Source organism: Lynx rufus, unplaced genomic scaffold (genome assembly GCF_022079265.1).
Source record: "Lynx rufus isolate CCGP_SWC_20201006 ecotype Redwood Valley unplaced genomic scaffold, mLynRuf1.p SCAF_3, whole genome shotgun sequence".
Lineage (NCBI taxonomy): Eukaryota > Metazoa > Chordata > Mammalia > Carnivora > Felidae > Lynx > Lynx rufus.
The window spans coordinates 144280214-144302033 of NW_025814845.1; the positions used below are offsets into that span (position 1 = coordinate 144280214).

Consider the following 21820-nt stretch of genomic DNA (forward strand, 5'->3'; position numbering starts at 1 on the left):
AATATTCAAAATGTGATATGACAGGCAAATCAGGAACGCAGAAGTTACCCAGTTCAAGGGTCACTGACTCTTTGATGCCTGCATTTAGTACAAAAATGTACCTTTTTAAATTTGAGATCTACTTACAAATGCATTTAAATTGTTAAGAAACCATATTAAGAGAGTAGTATCGGCAGCTTCAGAGAGGCTGATGTATTATCAGATCCCTTCTTAGGCTTCCCTTGCTCAACGTCCTCAGCTTTCCCCAACCCCTGGCTCCACCAGCGTCTCATTTCCTGTAGGAAAAGGCCTTAGTCTAAGTGGATCTTTCTTCAGGCAGTGCTAAGGGGGCCAAGAGGCTGAAGTCTAAAAGCACAGGGTCCTGGGGATCTTCTGGGTGCTCAAGGTTACCCTGGATCAGGAGTGTTGTATCCTGCTTCCTGCTCCAGCTCTTTCCTGGTCCCTGTCTTATTTTTGCTTGCATTTACCTTCTGTCATCAGGGTTGAGGATGATAAAAGAATGTAGTTAGAAGTCATTTGCCACTGCTCTTAATCCTCCTCCCCGCTATCTCCCAATCCATTATAGTGATACCAGGTGGAAGCTTGGTGTTGGGGCTGATATGACTCCCCACCATCCTCTTATCAGCTCTGCTTTACCAAGCATGGGCTGATGCCCTGCTAGTTTTTAGTGCTAAGGCACTGTTACACCTGACTCAGTCCTATTAAAGATATCTAGCATCCAGTGGATCACCCCTGGGGATTTCCTCAGAGCTCCTCAAATGCCAGTAGGACTCTCAGAGCTGCAGCTCGATCTGGACTTGTCGTTTAGAGCTGTGAGTTCCTTGGAAGGTCTAGAGGTGGGGCCATGGAGTGATAGAAAACAGGATTTTTTTTTTAAGTTTATTTATTTATTTTGAGAGAGAGCACACACACGTGCACGTGTATGCGTGGGAGAGAGGCAGAGAGGGCAGGAGAGAGAGAGAATCCCAAGCAGGGTCCATGCCCAGCGAGGAGCCAGACTCAGGGCTCGATCTCATGATGGTGAGATCATGACCTCAGCCGAAACCAAGAGTTGGATGCTCAACCGACTGAGCCACCTAAGTGCCCTAGAAACAGGGGTTTGAGAAGGGGGTATATATATCTTCACTTTATGCTCTTATCAACTGAATGCAACTTTTTAATGGAATAATTACCTTTAATATCTGTAAATGCATATTGATAGTTTTAGAGTGAGATTATTTTCTATTTGTTGCATTAACTGTCAAGGTGTATCATCCTAAACATTAAGGTGACTGTGGATCACCAGCACACATATGATGACATGGTAAGTTGAATAATGTTTTTTCAGTTTCAGTATGATTTACTCTTAATATCATCACAATAAATTAGCCATATAATTCATGAGTTTTAGAATGAATTAGATGTAATATTTTGGATCAGTGAAACTAATATTGCGGTAAGAGGAAAAATCAAGTCTAATGCATGCATTTTAATTTATTATAAAACAAATATGCCAGATTTGTCTACAATTCAGGAACATTGCATAATTTATAGTGACAGTTCATTTACAAAAGAACTAGGGTGACTTTTTTTTTTTTTTTGGTAAGCTATAAAACAAATTGGAGAGTGACTCTTATCCCATGAGTTATTTATAGTGGAAGATTAATAAAACCATTAAGCATGATGAATGAATTTTCAGTGACAGGCTTACAGCAAGAATACATATCAGCAACAATAAAAATATAATGAATTTTATGTTTTTAATCAGTCCAAAGAATTTTCCTAAACATCAAATTAAGTGATTTCATTTTTATCTGGTACAACATTAAAACTGTTTTATTGTGCAAGCTACATTTAACATGCATTGCCTATGTACCCAAACTAATTAAAACTCCTGAGGATAGAGGCCACATCTCATGTTCTTGCAGCCTGCATCCACAGTATTAGTCTACACATAGTAGGTGCTTGCTAAATGTCTGTTGAATAAAATATGAACTTAATAATGACTTATACAGTTTTCAAATAAACTAGTCTCCATTAGGAAAAGAGGTATATGGAGAAAAAGGCAACAAATTCATTCTGAATAGTTGTTTGCCTAAAAAAAAATAAAGAATGATTATTTGGTTAGAAGCAAGTTGACATTTGGGGATGTGGCTTCTCTTGTACATCCAGGTTCAGAAATTAGTATATAGTAAAAATTAATCTAGAAAATTTCTTACATTGACCATAATATTTAACATACCTGTTTGAGTATATAATCTATTTCCAAAAAGAAGGGATGAAAGGAAAGTCTCTATACAGCTATCTGGGTGTCAGATCCATCTGTTTGGAAGATACCCAGCAAATTCCCAGGTGAATGGAGTCTAGAGGGGAGACACGTAAGGGTTGCTGCTTGACCACAAGATTGATGCCATTCTGTCTTAATATCAAACCTCTGTAACTATAATGTCTAAGAGATGCATAATGCTATGAGGATTAAACATAATAAGGAGTCACATTTTCTGTATCTAATAAGGATCAGATGCTAAAGTCAGAAGCTCCAGTGCCTTTTGTCCTAGAAGTAGGAGTTTTGTGAAGTGAAGTCCATGGCAATTCTTTGATTCAGTGAAATAATTTGCGAGTTGCCACAGCTCCATGCTTAAGCCATGTTGGAGCGAGGCTGGCACAGAGAAGTTTTGAGCCAGTTTGAACTGTTTGTTGAAGGCCTGTTTGGTTGGTTACTGCTCTCAGATAACAGCATACTACAGCATGCCAGTGAAACCAAGATATCATTTATGTTTGGAATTCGATTTCACCTTGTACTGGTTTCTAGAGGAGTCTGTCCAATGTTTTAAGATGGTCACAAGGCAGATTGATGAGGCATAATGGATCAGCACAACTTGTCATCATTTAAAGAAAAATGTGCAGCCTGGTGGGCAGTCTGAAGTTGATTAAATGACTGAGGTCGGTCATTAATAATGTTTTATTTCTGTTCCATTTGTGTGAGTGCACCGTACATTTCTTAGCCTTTCCTTTAATGATATCCTTACTAATTTAAGTGCCATGCAGGACTCTGTAACCTGCTTAAGGAAACTGGGTGATCAAAGCTGAACCAAGGGTTATCCTGAAATAACTTGATGGTTTAGATGCCAGGAATGCTGAGTTAATTTTAGGCTTGAAATATCAGTGGCTGCAATGGCTTATCTTAGCAACGAGATATATTTCTGACAGTACTACGGAGAGCTTTGGCTACAACATGGTTTTCCGGGGGTCACAAGGGCACTGATACTTGCCACGTTGTTGAATAAAACCTGAATGATGGAGAGCGTGGATTTCATGAGCTCCACGAATCTTTGTGTTCTTCTCATTTAATCACGCTTAATAGTTCCAACCCAGAGTGGAACATAATGAACCCCGTTCCAACAGGCCTGGCATTCTATGGGAGCAGAGTAGCTGGGCCTCCATAGGCTGAGTTGCTCTGGAGTAAGAGTCTTCTACATATTGCTTTATCCCACCAGCATCCTCTGGCCAGACTGCCATGGATGCTCCTCTCCTCCCATTGGTGTATCCTACCACTTGAGTTGTTCTCCATTTACAAAATGGGAATAGTGGTCCTTCCTTCGAGTGCCTGTGATCTTGTGTGTAAAAGTGCTAACTAACTGTATATGGCATTTGAATGTACACTGAGAAGCTCCATACACACAGGGGCACAGCACACCATCACTGTGGAGGTGCATTTGCTGTACCGTCGTAACCCAAAGTACAGATTCAAAACCCATTGGTTTGTGTACTGTGCGCATAAGAGTAATTTCCATGAGAGAGGACCTCAAAAGATGGGCAAAACTGCATAAATCCTATGTGTGTGTGCTATGGACTGAGTTCTCTCAAAATCCCTATGTTGAAACCCTCTCCCCCACTGTGATGATGTTAGGAGTAGGGTTGTAGTTAGGTCATGAGGGTAGGATCCTCTAATGGATCCTACTAATGGATCCACTAATCTCGCTGTGATTAGTGCCTTTACAAGAAGAAACACAAGAAGGTCTTTCTCTCTGCCATGGAAAGACACAGTGAGGAAGCAACCATCCACAGCTGGGAAGAAAGCGCTTACTAGAACCCCACCATTCTGATGTCCTGATCTCAGACTCTAGCTTCCAGAACTGTAGGCAATGCCTATTGTGTAAGCTGCCTAGCCTATGGTATTTTGTTAGAGTAGCCAGAACTGACTAAGATGGTGTGTTTCCGGAAAACATTTATCTAGAACCTAGCATCATCCCTCAGGGTAATAGTCTTACACTGACTCATGTCTCCTTATATGCAAGAATCAGCTTACAGCAGGACAAAGGAGTGATAATTTCAGCATCAGCCAACATTAGTGCCATATTAGTGCAGTGTGCTGCTGTCATGAGGGCCTGAGGAGTTCTCTTTTTTGTAAGGATGCAGTTACATGAGGTTTTCAGGATAGAGCGGCTGTGTTTCATGCAGTTCTGTTTTTGTTTGTTTGTTTGTTGTTTTGTGATACTTGAGGATAATTCAAAGCATCTCTTACAGGAAAGGTCTACGATCATTTGCTGTCACTGAAATTCTTGGATTCTGATTTTTTTCTTTAACTTAAAAGCAATGTTGTTTGATGTTAGAGAGACAGAGCATGAGCAGGGGAGGGGCAGAGAGAGAGGGAGACAGAATCCTAACGAGGCTCCAGGCTCTGAGCTGTCAGCACAGATGCAGGGCTCGAACCCACAGACCAAGAGATTTGACCTGAGCCAAAGTCTGATGCTCAACCAACTGAGCCACCCTGGTGCCCCTTCTTTAAATATTTTCTAAAAAATCAATTGCTTACAAATTTTGAATGCTGTCAGTCATTCCCTACTCTTGCCTCTTTTCTGGAATTGCAGTGCTCTGTGTACAAAATTTGTAAGGAGTGGTAGTGCTTGAATGCTTATGTCTCTAGAAAAAATTATTCACTCAATTTATTTTTATTTCTCCTGGGTTTTTGTTGTTGTTATTGTTGTTGTTGTTGTTGTATATTAGGCTCTTGTCATAGTTTTTTTCTGTCTTTTAATTTTTAGAAGCTCTATCACCTTTACAGTACATATGAGAATAAGTTATAAACACACACAGAACATTTTCCACAAAGTGAATTTTCTTGCATAAGGAGTTTATTGTGTTACTGAGCCTCTAATAGGGAAATGTAATCAGCAGATAAGAATGAGAAATGGGAACTCCCTCCCCCTTTTCTCTGTCATTTACACTGATCAATTTACCTTTGATTATCTGCTATGTGTAAAAGGTAACATGATGGCAGATAAAACTTAGTTTAGAGTTTGAAAGCACACATCATTCTAACAGCACAGACAGGCATGCATTTGCCCTCAGTATCTGGGAAGACCTGACAATTCCATAAAAACAGACTTTATAGAATGTGTAGCTACCCTGTCCATTTGAGATCATACAGTTTTTTTAATGTTTTATTTTTAAGGGAGAGAGAACACAAGTGGGGGAGGGTCTGAGACAGAGGGGGACAGGGGTTCAGAAGCAGACTCTGCCCTGAAAGCTTCGGTGCTGACAGTGTGGAGCCCAGTGTGGGGCTTGAATTCACTCACTGTGAGGTCATGACCTGAGCTGAAGTCAGACACTCAACCAACTGAGCCGCCCAGGAGCCCCCAGATCATACAGTTTGTAATGTACATGCTGGACAGGTGTTTTTAAGTCACCTCAAGTCCTTTGCAGAAATGGAGATACACATTAATAAATAAGCCACCAAATAAGCAAAGAGATATGGACATATTTTATCCCCCGGAATCAGCGCAGTACTGCCACTAAAGCCGGAGAGGTATAGATGCGGGCATCAGGGTCAGGAGCACTCTGGATCATTTTTCAGGTTGGCAGTCGGAGTTGAAAGCCCAGTTCTGCCACACAAGGTAGTCCATCTGCCAACCGATGCACCATTCGAGCAAGAACAGGAAGAGTAACTCAAGGAGGGCGGTGTGACTACTTAGAGCCTGATGTTCCAAACAAGATGGGGACTAATCGAGCAGTGGCACAGCCCCCCCCCCCCCCCGCCTCCACATGGTGTAGAACTCAGGAGCCTCAGCTGGCCTCTCTTGCTATTTCACTGGCCTCCACCAGCAGCTACACTTCATTTCAAATTGGCAAAAGAAGATTTACTCAGAGTCTTTGAATTTATACAGCCTCTGCATGACACAGTTTGTACCCTGATCTGCAATTCTAATAGACTGCTACATCTGAATGCTCACTGGATTTCATTGGATACATTTGTACATATATGATGCTGAGTTAAGGTAGTGGGTTTTGGTTGATGCGTGTGGTTGGTTTGCTGGGGTTGCTATAACAAAGGACCAGCTACTGAGTGGCTTAAACAGAAACTTGTGTCATAGTTCTGGAGGCGGGAAGTCCAAGATCAAGGGGTCAGCAGGCTGCTCTCTCTCTAAAGGCATCAGGGAGGGATCTATTCCAGGCTTCTCTCCTGGCTTCTGGTAGTTCACTGGCTTGTGGCAGCCTAACTACAGTCTTCACATGGCGTTCTTTCGGGGTGTGTGTCTGTGTCCAAATGTCTCCTTTTAATAAGGACACCAGTCATATTCTGGCCACCCTACTCCATTGTGGCCTCATCTCAACTACATCTGCAGCCACCCAATTTCCAAGTAAGGTCACATTCTGAGATATCTGAAGTTAGGACTTCAACATAAGAATTTCGGGGAGACACAATTCAGTCCATAATAGTGCAATTGGCATGAAGATAATCAACTTATAGAGGGTTAGCACCAGTAGGATCCTAGAAGATTAATTATCAGATGCAACCCTCTTATGAGATTAGTGGGTAGTAAAGAGCACATTATTTTAAAAATTAAATTAAACGAAGTGTCTTCTAAACGTTCTGTAATAATTAAAGCTCCTTTATGATTTCTCATATCTCTCTCCCAACCCAAATGGCCCTCCTCTTTCTTTGACTCTCTGCCATCATCCCAGCTCTAGCTCACCTTTATTGACTTCAGGAAATCTTCCTTAAGTATTCTCACCAGCACACTGCCCAGTTCTATACTTGTAACCTGCACCACTAACCTGATTTTTATTAACTGGCATCTGAAATGTATATACCACTTTATGGTTTTCTTCTTTAAAATTTTTTTTAACGTTTATTTATTTTTGAGACAGAGAGAGACAGAGCATGAACGGGGGGGGGGGGGGTCAGAGAGAGGGAGACACAGAATCCGAAACAGGCTCCAGGCTCCGAGCTGTCAGGACAGAGCCTGACGCGGGGCTCGATCTCACGGAGCACGAAATCATGACCTGAGCCGAAATTGGCCGCCCAACCGACTGAGCCACCTAGGTGCCCCATTTTCTTTAAATTTTTAAAAACTGTTTACTTATTTTTGAGAGAGACAGAGAGACAGAGTATGAGTGAGGGAGGGGCAGAAAGAGACAGAGACACAGAATTTGAAGCAGGCTCCAGGCTCTGAGCTGTCAGCACAGAGCCCAACGCAGGGCTCGCTCAAACTCACGAACTGTGAGATCATGACCTGAGCCAGAGTTGAACACTTAACCGACTGAGCCACCCAGGCGCCCTGATATCACTTTATGGTTTTTATTTATTTATTTATTTTATTTTATTTTTTTATTTTTGAGAGAGACAGAAACAGAGTGTGAGTGGGGGAGGGGCAGAGAGAAAGGGAGACAGAATCCAAAGCAGGCTCCAGGCTCTGAGCAAGCTATCAGCACAGAGCCTGATACAGGGCTTGAACTCACAAACTGCGAGATCATGATCTGAGCCGAAGTCCGACGCTTAACTGACTGAGCCACCCAGGTGCCCCGATATCACTTTATGTTTTTATTGTGCCATGTGTTTATTAGACCTGGCATTTGTAGATGGAACATTTTCTGGTTCTGTTGGTAAAAGGAACTTTGATACCTAGGCACATGAAGCTTTTCTGACATACAAATTTTAATCACCCGAGTTTTGAAGATGTGCGAATGTGTGGGGGTCGGGCTGTGGGGTGAGGTGGTAATGAGTAGTTGAGTTAGTGAGTGCCTAGCTGACCATTCCCTACTCAAAAGTCAAACTAACTGGCATCCTGCTCTTTGATAATGTAGGTCTTTTGAGGGGAATATATATGGAATCATGTATTTCAGAATTTTAGAAGGTTCCCAGGAACATAAGATTCTACTGTTCTTGTCTCTATTATATGGTTATATGTTCCTTGAAGGCAGGAACCTTCTCCTTTCCTCCTTTCTGCCCAACGTACTATTGGGGGAAGTCATGCATGTTAACTTATTACATTAGTTAGTGAAACCCGAGGTTATCTGAATGTAAATAAGGTGAAGAAAGACATACTCTTTTTTTAAATTCATTTTAACATTTTTACTTATTTATTTATTTATTTATTTATTTAAAAAAATTTTTAAAATCTTTATTTATTTTTGAGAGAGAGACAGAATGTGAGCAGGGGAGGAGCACAGAGAGAGAGGGAGACACAGAACCAGAAGCAGGCTCCAGGCTCTGAGCTGTCAGCACAGAGCCCAATGCAGGGTCAAACCCACAAACTGTGAGATCATGACCTGAGCCAAAGTCAGACGCTCAACCAACTGAGCCACCCAGGCGCCCCTGTTTATTTGTTTTTTAAAGTTTATTTATTTATTTATTTTTGAGAGAGAGAAAGAGCAGGGGAGGGGCAGAGAGAGAGGGAGAGGGAATCCCAAGCAGGCTCTACGCTGTCAGTGCAGAGCCCCATATGGGGTTCGAATTCTAACTGTGAGATCATGACCTGAGCCAAAACCGAGAGTCGGATGCTTAACCGACTGAACCCCCCAGGGTTCTCAGGAAATCAATATTTAAATATATTATTCCCCCCATGATTTAGAATTGTCTAGACATTGTACTTTATGTCTAGTGTATGGAAATGTCTTGATGATGAATTCACTTAATACCTACCTGTATTATCTTGTCTTCTTGCAGTTAATTGAATGAACAAATTTAGTCAACCTTAGTCATGAAGTTCCAGGACACAGTGTAATCAAATAATATTGTACTTCTAATTCCTGCTAAACATGAGTTTTTGTAATGATATTAGAATCAAAAGTTTACTGTAATCCCTCTGCAAAGTTTAAAAAATCGTCATGAGGTAAGCCTGCCACCTGCTGGTCAAGGTTCATCACTTCATTTTACATTGCAAATAAATTTGACATGTTTCATTACAGCATGGGAATGTAATACAATTTGAAGCAATTCTGCATACACACTTTTGAGATTTCCTAGGTTGTCACAAATTATTGAAGCTTGACATTCTAACAGTTGTCATCCCCCCAAGGCTTTCATGTTTATTCTTCCCTCTTTTTAAAAAAATTTTGATGTTTATTTTTGAGAGAGAGAGAGTGCAAGTGGGGGAAAGGTAGGGAGGGAGACACAGAATCCCAAGCAGGCTCCAGGCTCTGAGCTGTTAGCGCAGAGCCCGATGCGGGACTCCAACTTATGAACCGTGAGATCATGACCGAGCTGAAGTCAGGTGCTTAACCGACTGAGCCACCCCAGGAGTCCCTATTCTTCCCTCCTGATAACCATTGATAACAGATCTACAGCTGTGTATTCCTGAGTCTTTGATATAATGTAAGTTCGATTCTGGCTTCTTTCTCTTGAGCAATTATATACCAAGAATCTATCTGTACCTAGGAGGTCCCTAAATGCTGCTAAACCTCCTACAGAATTGGACTCCTGTGCCTCTTCTTTTTCTGATCACTGTGGCACAAACATACTGGTAATGCTTCTGTGTCCCCTTTTGGGACCCCACCGGTGCTTTCCCTCATTCATCGGGGCAGCCCTGAGCCCAGCCTTAGGTCATTCATCATTCAGTCCATTCAAAACCTCAGTTTTCTCATTTGTAAAATAAGGCTAATAATTCTGTTTCCAGTTGTTTTGAACATTAATTTAGGTAATGCACGAAAAGCAGTTAGCTTCATTATTATTCATTAACCTTATAAGATTTTACTGTATGTCTATTATCAATGGTTAGAAGATTCTTCGAGATGTAACATCATTATTTTTCACCTTAGTATATTGTCAAATCCACTTTTTAAAATCCTTGTTTTCTTTCCTTTTGTACTTTGAAGATCCCCTTCACTGGCAGATGGACTTTGCAACCCCAGGGACTAGAAATTGAGCCCATCACTATTAACATGACAGAAATCATCTGGAGGCTGGAGAGAAACACCCCCATGGGTCTTCCAAACATTTGAAGATTCTCCAGCTTTCCTCGTATGTTAATTAGTCTGCCCTCATTAAACCTAACTTTGTACTTGCTAGAAAGAGGGGATAATCATTATGACTATTTCTGTAAAAGAGAGTAAGTGAGGTAATTAGTTCAATAAATGTTAATTAAGTGCTAACCATATGCACTACTGGGAAGGTGCTGGATACAGAACATCAGGAAGAGAGCCCCCATTCAGAAGCAGTTCACAAAAATCTCTCAACTGTTTAAATCCCAATAACAAGTTAACACTCCTTATAAAATGTCACATTTAGATCTCTCAAGGTTTCCTTTTTACCTTTTTAGGTCCTACAAGCTTCAAGTGCCTGAAGTTTCTCATGTTTGCCTTCTCTCCTCGGTGGGATTGACAGGTATATCTGCTAGATGGGTCTCTGGCTATCCTGAATAAATGGTGTTCACGGTGTAAATTAAGCACTTGACAATCACATTCATCTTCTTGAAGTTTTATTTGTTTATTTTTGAGAGAGAGAGAGAGCATGCGCGCGTGCTAGTGAGGAAATGCGAGAGAGAGAGAGAGAGAGAGAGAGAGAGAGAGAGAAACAGAGAATCCCAAGTAGGGGCCACACTACCCAGTGCAGGGCTCAAACTCACAAACCATGAGATCGTGACCTGAGCCAAAATCAAGAGTCGGGTGCTTAACTGACTGAGCCACCCAGGTACCCCACGTTCATCTTTTTAAATGCAATGTTTATTTAGCAAATTCCTGCTATATGGGAAGTGTTCCATAAACATTTATTTTAATAATTGAAAAGAATTTTGAAGTTGTCAGGGTGCTATTTAATTTGAAAATGCTCAGTAATTGAAGTTTGGGAACAGCAGACAGTAGGTGCATCATTTGGTGTTCTTGGGATAAAGAGAAGGTGGCACAGTGTCTGGGACGTGAGACTGACACCCAGGAACTTGTATCTGTCTACACTTTCTGTTTCTTAGACTGGAGCCCCTTGGAACTCAGAGTCAGCCTCTGGCCATGGCAGATAGGTAATTGAAGCATTTAGAGAGAGCTGTTGATAATAATTTTATTTTTACTAATTATAGAAGAAGTGCATATTCATTTGAGCTAATCAGTAAAAATCCTCACCTGTAATAACATGACCCAGAGATATTGCTTGTTGGCATTTTCATGTAAGTCACTGGGCGTTTTACAATGAACACAGCTGTGTGCAATTCTTTTCCTCTCATTCTCTCTAAAACCCCCTCCAATCAGGCTTAAAAATCCCCCTCTACTCCACAGAACTGCTTTTGTCCAGGTTACCAAAAACATCCACTTTATGTGACCTGGTGGGTCAGTTCTCAGCTGTCAGCTAATCGACCAGTCAGCAGCTCTTGGCATGGTTGGCCATTCTCTCCTCCTTGTGGCTGTTTCTCCTCTGGCTTCTGGGGTGCCAGGCTGGTCTGGATGTTTCTGCCTCATTGGTTCCTCCTTAGCAGACTTAGCCTCTTCTTTCCTGCGGCCTGTCCAGGTTGGTTTGCTTTAGGCTTAGTTAATGAACTTTTCTCTCTCTGTGTTTGGTGATTGTTCAAGCTCAAGGTTTAAATGCCGTCATTAGCTGCTGACCCCCAAATCTCATCTCCAGCCCCAACCTCCCACCTTAGACTCCAGACTGACATTCCCAACTGCCCACTGCACATCTCCATTTGCATGTTTCATCAGTGAAGGAAACAGAAGACTATGCATGCTGACTACGAATGGAAGTTTAAACAATGGTTAGAAGGCCATTGGTTGGAAGAAAGGACAGTCAAAAATTGTCACGTGTGTTTTAGCCTACATGTCTGGAAGCCATGGCACATTTTGGGATCCTTGCACCGAATCTTTCAGGCTATAGTCAGTAAAGTCCTGAAGCTACTGTGAATAACAAGCACCCACGAACTATCCCCACGTGGGCATTTTTCAGAATGCTCAACCAGATGCCACTTGGAACCTCACTGCAGCTGCAACCACTTCCAGAGAACAAGTGCCTCAAAGTTCAGGCCTCTCACTGGCTGACTGATGGAGAAGGGGATTCTGGGCAATGTAGTCCTGGACTCTTCTCAGCAGCTAATTTAGCAGAGGGTGCCAGTTATGATAATTTGAAAACAGTATACCACAGATGTCTGGTAGATGTCTCAAAAATAATACATCCAAAGCTCAATTCCAATTCTTTCTTTTCAAACTAGCTTCATCCTCTGCCTTCATTTTTGTTATTGTCAACTTCATCCCCCAGGTGCTTAGACCCCAAACTTTGGTTTTTGATTCCTCTCTTCACACCTCACGTTCAGTCCATTAGGAAATCCTGTTGGCTCTATCCTTAGAAATCTGGGCACTGAACATCTCTTAGCCACCCATTCTGCCCTTTCCTGGGTGTGGGCCACCATCCTTTCTTGTCTGGATTACTGTGCTGGACTCTAAACATCCTCCCTGCTTCTCCCATACTCCCCAGTTCAGCAGCCAGAGCCATCCTCTCAAACGGGAATCATCTCTCTGGTCACAATTTTGCAATACCCCCCCACCCCCGCCCCTTATGGAGTGAAAACTGAAGTGCTTACAATGGTAACAAGGGACTATCACTACCTGGGCCTCCTCTCCTAATGCACTCCCTCTTGTTTGTTTTGCTGCAGCCACACTGATCTCCACCCTGTTCCTTGAGCAGAAGAAAACAAAACATGCTTTGGGGGCTTGCTGTTCTGTCAGATACATGCTTGGCTAACTCCCTCTCTTGAGTCTTCATTCACCTTTGCAAAGGATTAGGCTAACCTCCCATTTAAAACTGCAGTATGTCTCTGTCCAGCACTCCCAGATACTCGCCTACCAACCCCATGCCCCCCGCCCCCCGCCACATGGCCCTTTTTACCTTCTAATATACTGTAAGATGTTATTAATTATGTTTATTACCTATGGCCAATCTGCCATGCTAGAATATAAGCTCCACAATAACGAGGATCTTTATTCACTGGAATCTCAAACCTTTAGAATGGTGGCTGGAAATATGGGCATTCAATAAATATTAGTTGAATATATGGGTATATCCTTTTGTCAACCAAACCAATGGGATCCTGTTGTGTAAACTGTTTTATAAAACTCTTTTGCATACTATTTCTTGAAGATTTTTCCGTGTCAGTAGACATACAGCTCAAATATTTTTTTCTAACTACATTGTATGCCACTGTCTGACAATTTTCATTAGTTTAATGTTTAATTAATTTACAGATTAATGGCAACATCTTTTTTAAAAAGCTTTATTGAGATGTAATTCACGTACCATAAAATTTATCCATTTAAAGTAGATCCAGGGCCAACACATATTTATTGAGGGCATGCTATCTTCTGGGCACTGTGATCTGCTCTGAGGGTACAGCTGTGAAGAAAATGGGCCTCGTTTTTGCCCTTACAGAAATTATGATCTGAGAAGAGAAGGAGAAAGGCAAACATTAAGAACTGTACATGTGATTACTTAACTATTATGGTAAGAGCTACAAAGGAAAAGAGGATGCCATCTGAGTCACTAGCAGAATGCCCTACTCTCTCTCATCCTGGGGGCCAGGACAGGGTTCCCTCAAAGTGGAATTTAAACTGAGCCCTGGTAGGATGAGTAGGAATTAAGCAAGTGAAGGAAGTACAGCCAATTGGGGGCTCTAGAAGGAAAGTTGTTATCGCTAGACTTCTAGGCTGTTTCATTCTTTCAGTGATATATGCTGTGATGAGGGTCTTTAAAATACTTCCATACAGTAAATTCTTAGAACTAAAATTGCTAGGTCAAAATATATGCAGATCCACCCTCCCTTTCTCCCTCCCTCCCTTCCTTGCTTCCTTCTTTCCTTCCTTCCTTCCTTCCTTCCTTCCTTCCTTCCTTCCTTCCTTCTTTCTCTGCTTTCTTGAATTTTTGCATGTACGATGTTGCTGGAAGGGCAGTAGTTTAGGTGTCTAGGAAATTCCAGGTCCCCATTATTTTGTTGCTTCCTTCCAGGATGGGGTTGAGAAGGGGGTCAAGGAGCCTTGGAAAAGAAGACCCTGTGGCAAGTCTTTGTGAGTTGAGGTTGGCAGAGAGTAGCAATGCCACAGCATGGAGGGCATCAAAAAATCCAAACTTGCAAAGCAGTTTCCAATATTTCTGAAGCGTATTAAGAAACGTTTTTATTTTCTCTTTATTTAGTTTCTTCTTTACATGTAAAATTATTAAGAGTGGGGTTCCTGGGTGGCTCAGTTGGTTAAGCGTTGGACTCTTAGTTTTGGCCCAGGTCGTGATCTCACAGTTCATGAGATTAAACCCTGCATCAGGCTCTGCATGACAGTGCAGAGCCTGCTTGGGATTCTCTCTCTCCCCCTCTCTCTCTGCCTCTCCCACTTATGTGTGCACGTGCTCTCTTTCCCAAAATAAATAAACTTTAAAAAGTTATTAAGAGCTCCTGGAGCTCTAATTTTGATTGCTTTTTCAGTGACTCTAATGAGTACATGATTGTAGTATGTGGATAATCTCGCTATTTAAATACTAAGTGCTACTGAAATTATGACTATATTTCAGGTTAGTACTTAACATTTCAATTTCAGTTATAAATGACAAATAAAAGAAGACACAAAACAGTTTGCAGAAAGTACATGAAATAAAATGGGAATAAAAAAAATCTGACAGCAGCAATAGGAAAGAAAAGCAAATTAGCCGAGTCAAGCTAATAAATAAGTTAACATATTTAAATCATGTGAAAGTAGGAATCCTGTAATACTTATTCCAACCTTAAATTCATTACATGGCTTCTTTATATTCAATTTCTACTGAAAAATTGTTTTGCTTCTCTCTTTCCTCAGGTACTAGCAGGAATTTCCCTTTACTTTTTATTCATTTTACTCACTCACGTTCAATGTTATGCCATCAGGGAGTCCTTTCTTGATTGTCCTAATTAAAAGAGAAGGTCTTGTCTCCACTCTATGACATGGTTTCCCTGCTTCTACCCTTGCTCCATTCCAATCCATTGTCCATGCTGGGGTCAGAGTGATTTTGAAATCCAAGAACAGCTAATGCTGTTCTCCTGGTTAAAACCCTCCAGTGGCTCCCCGTTTCCATCAGAAGAGTTCACACTCTTGTGTGGCCTGCAAGGCCCTACCTAGTCTGCTCCCCTAAGCCTCCCATCTCTTTGACTTTTTATCTTTTTACCCCTCCCTTCTTGTTATGGGCTGAACTGTGTCCCCCTAAAATCTGTATGTTGAGGTCCTAAACCCCAGGCCCTCAGCATGTGACTGTATTTGGAGATAGAGATAATTACATTAAAATGAGATCCTCCAATTTGGCCGGTGTGACTGATGTCTGTATAGGAAGAAGAAATTAGGACTTAGCTGTGTACACAGGGAAGACCAGGTGAAGACATGGGGAGAAGATGGCTATCTGTAAGCCTAGGAGTGAAGCCTCAGAAGAAACCACCCCCGCTAACACCTGAGCTCTGACTTCTAGCCTCTAGAACTGTGAGACAAGAAATTTCTCTTAAGCCACCCAGTCTGTAGTACTTTGTTATGGCAGCCAAGCAGTCTAACACACCTTTGTTTATTCTTTTTATTTAATGTTTATTTATTTATTTTGAGAGAAAGAGAATATGTGCACACAAGTTGGGGAGGAGCAAGGAGAGAGGGAGAGAGAATCTCAAGCAAGCTTTGCGCTGTTAGCACAGAGCCCAGCATGGAGCTCCATCCCATGAACCATGAGATCATGACCTGAGCCAAGAATACGAGTCAGAGTCAGATCCTTAACTGACTGAGCCATCCAGGCGCCCCACCTTTGTTTACTCTTTATCCTCTTTGAAGTCTTTGTAGTACCTCAGACAAACCAAGTGCGGTCCCTTTTCAGGGCCTTTGCCTCTCAAATTCCCTCTGCATGGAGTGCTGCTCACCTGCATGGCCTCCTCCCTCACTGCAGTCTGCTTTCTGCTCCAATGTCACCTGTTCTAGGGGCTTCACTGAGTCTTGTATTAAAAATAGCACCCTGTTCCATCATTATTTATCCTCTTACCCTGTAAGCACTTACACTATGTAAAATACTTTATTAATACATTTCTTTGTCACCTATCTTCCCTCATGAACCCTTGCCCTGACTGTAAGCTCTGTTTTGTTTACTGCTGCTGTATGTTGAGTGCCTGGGATAGTAGGCACTCAGTAAATATTTGCTCAGTGAGTAAACAGAATGAATACATGAAATTTTTAATCCTTGAAGCATAAAAGTAGGGTCACTGTAAAGTCGTGCTAATCAAACATACCATCTTACAAATAACATTGTTTTTTTTTTCCTTATTTAAATTTATTTATTTTTAATTTACATTGAAGTTAGCACAGAGTGCAATAATAATTTCAGGAATAGATTCCAGTGATTCATCCCCTATGTATAATACCCAGTGCTCACCCCAACAAGTGTTTTCCTTAATGCCCCATAACCATTTAGCCTGTCCCCCCACCAACAGCCCCTCCAGCAACCCTCAGTTTGTTCTCTGTATTTAACAGTCTCTTATGTTTTGTTTCTCTCCGTTTTTATATTCTTTTTGCTTCCCTTCCCTTATGTTCATCTGTTTTTTTATGTTAAATTCCACATTAGTGAAGTCATATATTTGTCTTTCTCTGACTTTTGCTTAGCATAATACCCTCTAGTTCCATCCATATTATTGCAAATGGCAAGATTTCATTCTTTTTGATTGCCAACTAATACTCTGTTGTATATATATACCACATCTTCTTTATCCATTCATCTGTTGGTGGACATTTGAGCACTTTCCATACTTTGGCTATTGTCATTGGCACTGGTATAAACATTGGGGTGCATGTGCCCCTTTGAAACAGCACACCTGTATCCTTTGGATAAATCCCTAGTGGTGCAATTGCTGGGTCGTAGGGTGGTTCTATTTTTGACTTTTTGAGGAACCTCCATACTGTTTTCCAGAGTGGCTGTACCAGTTTGCATTCCCACCAGCAGTGCAAAAGAGATCCTCTTTCTTTGCATCCTTGGCAACATCTGTTGTTGCCTGAGTTGTTGATTTTAGCCATTCTGACTGGTGTGAGGTGGTATCTCATTGTGGTTTTGATTTGTATTTCTCTGATGATGAGTGATGTTGAGCATTTTTTCATGTGTCTATTAGCCATCTGGATGTCTTCTTTGGAAAAGTGTCTATTCATGTCTTTTGCCCATAAAATGACATTCTTGTAGTTACCATTGGGTTCTGGAGAAAGGTGTTGTGGATTTTTACTTAAGGTAACTTAAAACCTTAATAAATACACATCACCAGTTAAAATTTCATTTGTTTTATTTTTATTAAGACTTTAGGTTCTCCAAAAATTTTAATTAAACCTACTTTTGATAAGTTAATAATTTCTACCCACGAGAGATTTAATTAGCATTTGAAAAGGAATTTAAAGCTATACCATGCTGTACAAACATTATATGAAAAGCATTAAAGACTTTCTTATATGGGGGGAGAGGAAATTGCTAAAGTTGACAAACATTCAAACTTAAAAGGAAACCATGCCAAGTGACAACCTCCCTTTTAGACCAACCTGCAATATCCATATTGATTACCACCAAGACCAAACGTTCCAGCTACTTCTGTTCATCGTGGACCATATGTAGTGACACCATGGTTTCCACACAGAAACTACAATGGATTAATACTGGGAAATTAAACCTATGTAATATTTGACCAGATCCAAATTGATTATGGTTGTATGGATATGACTTTCAATTTGATTTTTCATTACATGGTAGTTGCCCACTTGCTGTCCCTAGATCTATTTTTTCACTATTGCCTCTAGGAACCTCTACTTATCCAACTGAAATAAAAAACAAAAACAAAAACAAAACTGTGACTAATTTGCTTGAGGTTTTAAAAAATAACTTATTTTTTTTATTTTTATTTGAAAACTTTTTATTTTTTTTATTTTTTGAGAGAGAGCGAGTGAGCATGAGTGGGGGAGGGGCAGAAAGTGAGACACAGAATCCGAAGCAGGCTCCAGGCTCTGAGCTGTCAGCACAGAGCCCAATGTGGGGCTTGAACTCATGGACCATGAGATCATGACCTGAGCCAAAATCAGATGCTTAACCGATTGAGTCACCCAGGTGCCCCGAAAAATTAATTAATTAATTATTTTATTATAAAAGTAAAGAGCCATGTTAAAGAGTATTTTGAAAATAAAAAATTACCCAATTTTTGCTTTTTTGGTGGATGTCTTATTTTTTTACATAGTTGTAATTAGAGTATATGTATGCTTTCATACCCTGGCTTTTCATTCCATATTATATATAATCATTTTAACATAGTGCTTCATAAAATGAATGATACTGCTTCATAGTGGTGTTTTAGTGGTTGCCTAAAACTTAAGTGGATGAACCATAATTGACATAACCCATTTTCTTACTGCGAGAACTTCAGTCCCAAAACCTCAACCCCTACCCCCAATGTTTTGCTGTTTTAAATTACAATTACTGTCTTCATGTTTTTTTACTTTCTTCCATATTTTGGGTAATTCTTTACTATGAATGTCCATAAGTGGAGTTCCCAGTGGGTGGTAAAGGGTTAACTCAGCAGCTCTGGGTCACTCCAATGAGGGCTGTGTTTGTGACTGGCCCTTGGCTGGCTCGTGGGGACTGAGCTCTTGGAATATTCTCATTAATGAGTGTTTTTCATGTCTGGGGTCTCGAGCCATGCTATAACTGCTTTTCTAGATCGTTTTTACTACGTGCTTTACGGTGGACACCTGAGATCCCCCTGTGGCTGTGGAGCTTCAGTAACTGAGGTCCACCATTGCAGGCACTGTGTGTGACTGACCCCTGATAAAACCACTGACAACCAGGCTCTCAGGTGAGCTTCCCCTGTTGACGACACTTTGCCCTTGCTGTCATACATCATCGCCCAAGGAATTAAGCATATCCTGTGTGACTCTGCTAAGAGGGGACTCTTGGAAGCTTGTGCCTGGTTTCCTCCAGATTGTGTTTGTCCCACGTGCCTTTTCCCTTTGAGATTTTACTCTATCCTTTTTGCTGCAATAAATGGCAGCTGTGGCTACACTAGCTTCTGGTCTTCTGAGTCCTTTTAGGGAACCATCAAGCCTGAGGGTGGTCTTGGAGACCCGGACACAGCTGGCCTGGTTGGCATTCGGTGGCAGATAACAGAAACTACTCTAGCTAACTTAAGCGAAGTGTTTATTATCATATATTCTGTGGTTTCCAAAATTGTTTGGAATGCGTGTAAAAGTAAATGGGGTTTCCAGAGACAGTTTCTAGCCCTGGGATTTCATTTCTTCTGCCAGGATCAGAAAACCCCACACCAAGAAGCTGCTTGCTGTAAAATCACATTGCCTTAGCAAATGGATGCCTTGCCTCTTGACTTGCTCCCCTCTAAACTCAGTTCCGAATCCAGGCGTCTGAATGATGGAACTTCACTCATACCTGGACCTGTAGCTGCAGGGCATCTGGAAATGTGGTATTTCATTTCCACCGCGCCCAAAGACACGAGAAGGAAATTAGAATTCTGTCCAGTGGGCCAGTCCACACTATCTAATATCTTGTGTTAAAGGATATAAACGTTTTAGCGTTTCTTGATATACACTGCCAAACAGCTTTCCCAAGAGGCTGGAAAAATTGACAGTGGCTCCAGAAAGTTCTCTAGTGCTTTACTCTGAGGGGAAGGTAATCTCCCTGGATGAAAATAAACACTGAGTAATAAGGGGCAGCCTAATCATTTCCTGTGCTCTCCTTCCCTACTTTTCTCCCACTCTGTTTTTCTTGGAAGAAACAGATTCCTATAGATTGTGGTTAGAGGTAATCCCTTCCTTGAAAGCTGGAAATTATAAATCAATATGTAAATCAACTACTCTTTGTTGGTGACTTAAAAACGAATGCAAGCCAGAAATTATATAGTGCTGGCTAAGAAATTTTCATTATTTTTTAAACTACTGAATAAGCAGAAGGCTTATTTTACTTTTACTTTTATAAATTGAATTCATACTTTCCTCTTTCTTCTTACAGTAGTGGAATTGTTAGGTTCATCTCAGGCCTCCTCCAGGCCCTGTGTCTTTCCAGACTTTCCTAAATGACTACCACTGTTGTCTTAAAAACAGAGATGGGCTTAGGGGTGCCTGGGTGGCTCAGTCAGTTAAGCATCCAACTCTTGATGTAGGCTCAGGTCATGATCTCATGGTTTGTGGGATGGAGCCCTGTACTGGGCTCTGCCCTATTACTTGGGATATCCCCTATTTGGAATTCTGTATCCCTCTCTCTCTGCCCTTCTCCTGCTCATGCTCTTTCTCTCAAAATAAATAAATATTAAATAAAGACAGGCTTGGAGTCAGCTAATAAGAGCTTTGAGATGAGATTTTTGCTCAAAAACTTTAGCTGTTGGAAGATGTAACATCTCATCCAGATGCCAAAAAAATATTTAATAACTATGGTGGATATGTTTATACAGACATACCTCATTTTACTATGCTTTGCTTTATTGTGCTTTACAGATAATGCATTTTTTAACAGATTGAAGGCTGTGGCAATTATGTGTCAAGAAGCCTATTGACACCATGTTTCCAACAGCATTTGCTCACTTAGTGCCTCTGTGTCATGTGTTGGTGATTCTTGCAATATTTTAAACTTTTCATTATTATTATATTTGTTAATATCTGTGATTAGTGATTACTACGTGCTGAAAGCTCAGATGGTAGTTTGCATTTTTTTTTTAGCAAGAAGGTATTTTTGATTTTTATTATTTATTTTTGAGAGAGAGAGAGAGAGAGAGAGAATGGATAACAGGGAGGGGCAGAGGGGAAGAAGGGGAGAGAGAGGGAGAGAGAGAGAGAGAGAGAGAATGAATCCTGAGCAGACTCCATGCTGAGTGTAGAGCCGGATGTGGGACTCTATCCCACTACCCTCGGATCATGATCTGAGCTAAAATCAAGAGTTGGATGCTCAACCGACTTAGCCACCCAGGCACCCCTATAAAGTATTTTTCAATTAAGGTATGTACATTATTTTTTAGACATAATGCTATAGCACACTTAATAGACTACAGTATACTGTAAACATTTATATGCACTGGGAGACCAAACAATTAATTTGACCCGCTTTATCACAGTATTTGCTTTATTTGTGGTGGTCTGGAACCAAACCCACAATATCTCTGAGGTATGCCTGTATACACAAAGGATGTCATAAATAACAATGATTTCCTAATTCCTTAAAGGAACTTACAACTTAACAATTGCTAGATCTTGGAACATTGCGGTAATTTGTTAAACAGCAATAGAAAGCAAATACAGGGTATTTATGATACACTGTCATAAGGAGATCCTATTATTTTACATATAACATGCACATGCATAGAAAAACATCTCAAAGGATGGATGATAAATGTTTACAGCGGTTTTCACTGGGGGGTAAGACAGCAAGTGGCTTTTACTTTATCACTTATATTTACTATATTGTTTGAAAAATTTCTAATAAGCATATATTATATCAATAGCCATATGGGAAAAATAAAGGTCTGAAAAGGTGAGAAAGAAAATCATTAAAAAGTATATCCTAAGTACCTCAAAGGGGTGTAGATTTAAATTACAAAACTGATAAGACTGTATTTTTGTACATTGTGCAGTATTATGA

The 21820-nt window shown here is 40.8% G+C and overlaps 1 long non-coding RNA gene across 1 annotated transcript in view; it reads left to right on the forward strand.

Moving 5' to 3' along the window:
• LOC124520079 (uncharacterized) overlaps nt 1-21820 on the forward strand; it is a 178780-nt gene that overhangs the window by 7347 nt on the left and 149613 nt on the right. Inside the window, exon 2 of the long non-coding RNA XR_006964245.1 lies at nt 10521-10585. This is a non-coding gene — a long non-coding RNA (uncharacterized LOC124520079). The remainder of the gene's footprint in view (nt 1-10520; nt 10586-21820) is intronic.